This window comes from Delphinapterus leucas, chromosome 17 (genome assembly GCF_059928025.1).
Source record: "Delphinapterus leucas isolate spDelLeu-1000000601 "Yukka" chromosome 17, BTC_Dleu_Yukka2, whole genome shotgun sequence".
Lineage (NCBI taxonomy): Eukaryota > Metazoa > Chordata > Mammalia > Artiodactyla > Monodontidae > Delphinapterus > Delphinapterus leucas.
In genome coordinates this window covers 82633734-82638540 of record NC_143145.1, presented here as the reverse complement: position 1 = coordinate 82638540, position 4807 = coordinate 82633734, and the positions used below count along the sequence as shown (strand labels likewise).

General features: G+C 47.5%; 1 pseudogene; it reads right to left on the bottom strand.

The window, feature by feature from the left end:
• Positions 1 to 3850: 3850 nt before the first annotated feature.
• On the bottom strand, positions 3851 to 4575 carry LOC111165834 (EKC/KEOPS complex subunit TPRKB pseudogene; annotated as a pseudogene).
• Between the last annotated feature and the right edge of the window lie 232 nt (positions 4576 to 4807).

Here is a 4807-nt window from a genome sequence, read left to right as displayed (position 1 = left end):
TTGCTTAGAGGGGACAGAGCTTCAGTTTTGTAAGATGAAAAAGCACTGTTGCACATCAATATGAATATACTGAACACTACAGAACTGTATACTTAAAATGGTTGAGATGATTTTTATGTTATGTGTTTTTACCACAATAAAAAAAAAGTTTAAAACAAGATGAGCTTTCTAATTCTGAAGCTGTTTGCCCTTGGAGAAATCTTTTAACTTCTCTTTGGGATTCTGGCAAAATGAGAGAAGTGTCAAAATATGAACCTGGCTCAAAGCGTTTCTATAATAAATGCTGAGGCAACTCTGGATTAAACAGAAGTATCACACCGTCATCCTAAGAGGTGGTGTGCACACTTTATCTTCTCATTTACCCGACAGGAATTTTTCTAAAATCTCACTTGAATCAAATCACACTTCCTGATCTAGATACAAAAGATCTCATAGTTCAATTGTACAAAAAGTATACAGTATTACATGAAGATTTATAAAGAAACAAGCGAAGCTGTTTTTCTTTTCAAAGCAAGAGTAAGTAATAATAGGTAAAAGCATATTCTTCTTATTCCTGATATGTCTGACCTTTATTTCCTGCCATTCTCTGATTTGTGAGTATTTACTATGCATTCTTTTAGTCAAGGTTGCAAGAAAATCTTGAAACACAAAAGCCAGTGGTAAATGGAGGCAAAAGATTCCCTTTTCTAATTTCCCAAATGTCTGGAAGTCAGTTATTTTCTTTCTTTCTTTCTTTCTTTTAACAAATCTTCTGCTCATCTCTAAGCATTTTTTTTTACGTTTATTTATTTTTGGCTGCGTTGGGTCTTTGTTGCTGTGTGCGGGCTCTCTCTAGTTGCAGCGAGCGGGGTCTACTCTTCATTGTGGTGCACCGGTTTCTCATTGCGGTGGCTTCTCTTGTTGCAGAGCACGGGCTCTAAGTGTGTGGGCTTCAGTAGTTGTAGCACGTGGGCCCTAGAGTTCATGGGCTTCAGCAGTTGTGGCTCGCGGGCTCAGTAGTTGTGCCTCGTGGGCTCTAGAGCACAGGCTCAGTAGTTGTGGCACACGGGCTTAGTTGCTCCGCGGTATGTGGGATCTTCCTGGACCAGGGCTCGAACCCATGTCCCCTGCATTGGCAGGAGGATTCCCAACCACTGCACCACCAAGGAAGCCCAGGAAGTCGGTTACTTTCTGATGGTACCCTCACAACTACTGAAGTGTCTTCCCCTAGTTACGTAAGGAGCTCTCCACACAGCCAAGGGAAGACCTCAAGACTGCCTTTTCTTTAGCCTCAGATTGGAAATCAACAGAAAAGATGTCAATGCACGTAAATAGGCAAGAATATTGAACAGAGTACTCATAGCATACAGCCATAATAAAAAGCAAAGAAACTCACAATTTGAAAAATAACTATAAAAATATTTTCAACTTTTAATTAGAATTGTGGATGATTTTTGTTTTCTCACTTGCATTTGTCAGATTTTTTTTTAAATGCTAAATATGTGCTGTTTTTATAAGGGCACCACAACATTTGAGAGGGTGCCAGAAGCAAACGAGCCCATTTCATTTTATTCACGCTCAGCAAGCAAGAGTCGAGCCAGTGGAAACGGAGCAGTGAGGCGCTGTGCAGGCTTAATTGGCACCTACTGTTTACTTTGCAGATAGCAGGGCGCGAGCAGGCTTAGCTCGTCCTTCCTCAGACACAGGAGAAATGGGAAATGTGCAGATGCCCCGGAGAAAGGCAGGTACAGGGGAGAGAAGGGAAATAGGGGCCAAGCAGATCAGGACTCAGACCCACTTTTCACCACAGTCTAGTGGAGGAGAATGATGACAAAGTGGGTCTCGTGTGGTAGGGTGGCGGCTACGACCTGGGTAACCGGGTAAGCGTCGCGTGGTGGGTCCCAGAAAGGCACCTCGCCCGGGCCTGGGCTTGGGCAACGGGGTTAGAGAAATTTTGCTGGAAGAGGAGATGCCCATCCTGAATGGCACCAGCAGGGGAAAGTCCCGGAGGAAAGAGGGGCAGGCGAGGGTATGAAACAGGGTGAGACCCGGCGTGAGCATCTCCGGCGGCGGGGAGAGTGACTGTGGACCCCGGCCCCGTGGTCAGGGGTTGGACTTTATCCTGAGGCTGCGCCCTGGCCGCGGGGAGGCAAGAGGACGGAGAGGGAGGAGCGCCTCGCAGGAGGGAAGCAGGTCAGGAGTTGGGTGGTCCCCAGGCGTCCACCCTGATGTGCATCCCGACGGCCTCCTCGGCGGAGATGGAGGCCCGCACCTCGTGGATGGTGTCGGGTGGCACCTCTCCCAGCGGCTCTTCCTGGGGGTGCATGAGGCGCCTCCCCCAACCCCAGCAGGAGCAGGCTGGGAGGGGGGAGCACGTGGGCTCCGGTTCGGGGTGTGTTGCATTTGCTAAGAGGGCTCTGAGAGGGACGACGAAGACGGACGGGCGTGCGCTCTGGGCAGCGAGGGCAGCTCTGGTAGGGCCCCAGATGCGCAGGCACGGGCTACGGAGTGGGAACTGGCCCAGGACTGCGCTGGGACGAACTCTCGAGGAGTGAGCAGAGGTGAAGCTCCAGTCCCCTCCGAGAGGCGGGAGATCAAGGGGCCAGTGGGGTCCAGCTGGGCCCTGGGGGAGGAGCTTCCCGCCTCCCCGGCCCCCTGGGAGGCCTGGGTTTGCACAAGCCCCAGCGATGGCCTGTGAGCGAGGGGAAGGCGAGGGCTGTGGTCCAGGGGCAGCGGCGGGGGGCAGCGGTGGGGGGCAGGGGGCGGCACCCCCCTACTTGAAGACCCGCGCTGCCGCCTCGGGGTGGGGGTGGCTCTTCATTGCTCTGTGTCCCCTGGAGGCTGGTGAGGCTCAGACCCGCGCCTGTTCGGGACGCCATGCTGGTAATATTAGCGGCCCACGTGGTGCTGTTTTAGCAGAATACTTTCTAACCTTGGGCCTGTAGTGTACACTCCTAGTGCTGTTTCGCTCTAAAACTAATCACAGTGCTTTTCGTTAGTTTATGAAACTGTATTAAAATTAAATGGGGAAATTCACAATCTATTATTTTCCTCAAACACCAGAGCGCCTTTTTTAAAAGTAAGAAATATGTCCATTTTTTAAAAAAGTACCACAGAGGTTTTTTTACTCTTCTGTTCAGAAGGGAGAAGCTACTCACCTTATTGTTATATTAAAATTCAGGGATTCTGAACTGAAGAACTAAACTTTCTTCTTTTAGTGATTATGTAATATCTTTTCTAAGCAAGAGACCTACTGAACTTTAAAAAGAGGCACAGATACAATCCTATTTCTAAACAACATGGTATAGAATGAAAGAACTACCTCATTTAAAAGAAATAGGCCATAAAATAACTTGGGGAATATCTTCATTATACACATATTGCCATTGTCACAGCATCTGTAAGAGTCAGACCTAGAGAGATGTGTGTGCCGTTAAAATAGAATTTACAGGACTTCCCTGGCGGTACAGTGGGTAAGACTCCACGCTTCCAATCCAGGGGGCACGGGTTCGATCCCTGGTTGGGGGATTAAGATCCCACATGCTGCGTGGCCCCAAAAAAAAGGATTTAAAAAAAGAAATGAGAAAGATTAGAATCCCTTCAGCGATGATCAGTGACATTTAATCTGAGGCAGACTTTCTAGCTGTGTGTGAGATGCTACTGGTTTGGGCAGAGCTTGGGGAATTCAGCCTCTTCATGTAAGAGTGCTCTGCTGACAATGTAGTTTTTTGTTTTTGTTTTTCTGAGTGAATTAATAACTAAGCCCCTTAGGCAGAACTAGATTCTCACATGTGTAGTTAGGAGAAAAATACACATGTGGGTAGCAGCCTCAGCATGGAGAGTGATAAAGCACAGCCCGGATTCTTGGCTCGCTCGTTGCTGCATAGGAGCTGGACCAGGATGAGGTCAGGTCAGTGTTGAAGATAGACTGGGTGGGGAGGACTGTCACCCCTGGAGTCCAGCCTCGCTGCGGGGGATGCCACGGGAGGAGAGAGACTGGTGGGCAGGGCAGCAGCAGGGGGCCTTTTTTTTTTATAATTGCTGAAAAAGTTTAATATTTCTGTCATTTCACAAAGCATCTTTTGTTGACATTCTGCAAACGATACCATCCAATAATGTCCCAATACTTTCTTCTCGTGAAGATAGTTTATATATCTTTTTGACTTCCGTAATATTTGTTGTTTCAGGGAGATTTTTGAGAGAAACTTGATGACCTTCTACCTGAGATATTAGGTATTCATGATTTATTTGTTTTTCTCCCTCTTCACTATAAGCAATCAGAAATGAAGTGTCATTTGCCGAGATACCACATTTTTTCAAGGCCTCTGAAATATTGTTATTTGGGGAAAGATTGAAAATAATTTCAGTAGATAGAGTTCTTGTCTTCATTCTTCCCAGTTTGTAGAGGTGAACTGCTTTGTTTGCTGCCACAAGTATCTGAAATGCATCGACAATCACTGTAGGATTTATTAATGAGCCATCAATGGCACCTTCCATGGCCTCTTTTCTCAAGTCTCCAGCATTTTTTACATCTTTAAATAACAGAAGCGTCACCCTGTATTCGGGAAATAGGTCCAGCTGATGTGTTTACTGCATTTCATCGATAAGCAGGATTCAGCGCGCCCAGAACCCAGGACTAGCTCCCTATTCTACGAGCGCCTCTGTCACAACTTTGGTGAGTCGCCGCCTTATCAGGATGAGGTATCGTCAGCTGATACATCGGGGAGAGACTAAGCCGATCATTGCCGGGCTGCATCCCAGGGCCGGGCCTCGTGAGGCGCTCGATAAACGAGGACGCCGAGAATCACATCTGTTGTCTAGAAAATGG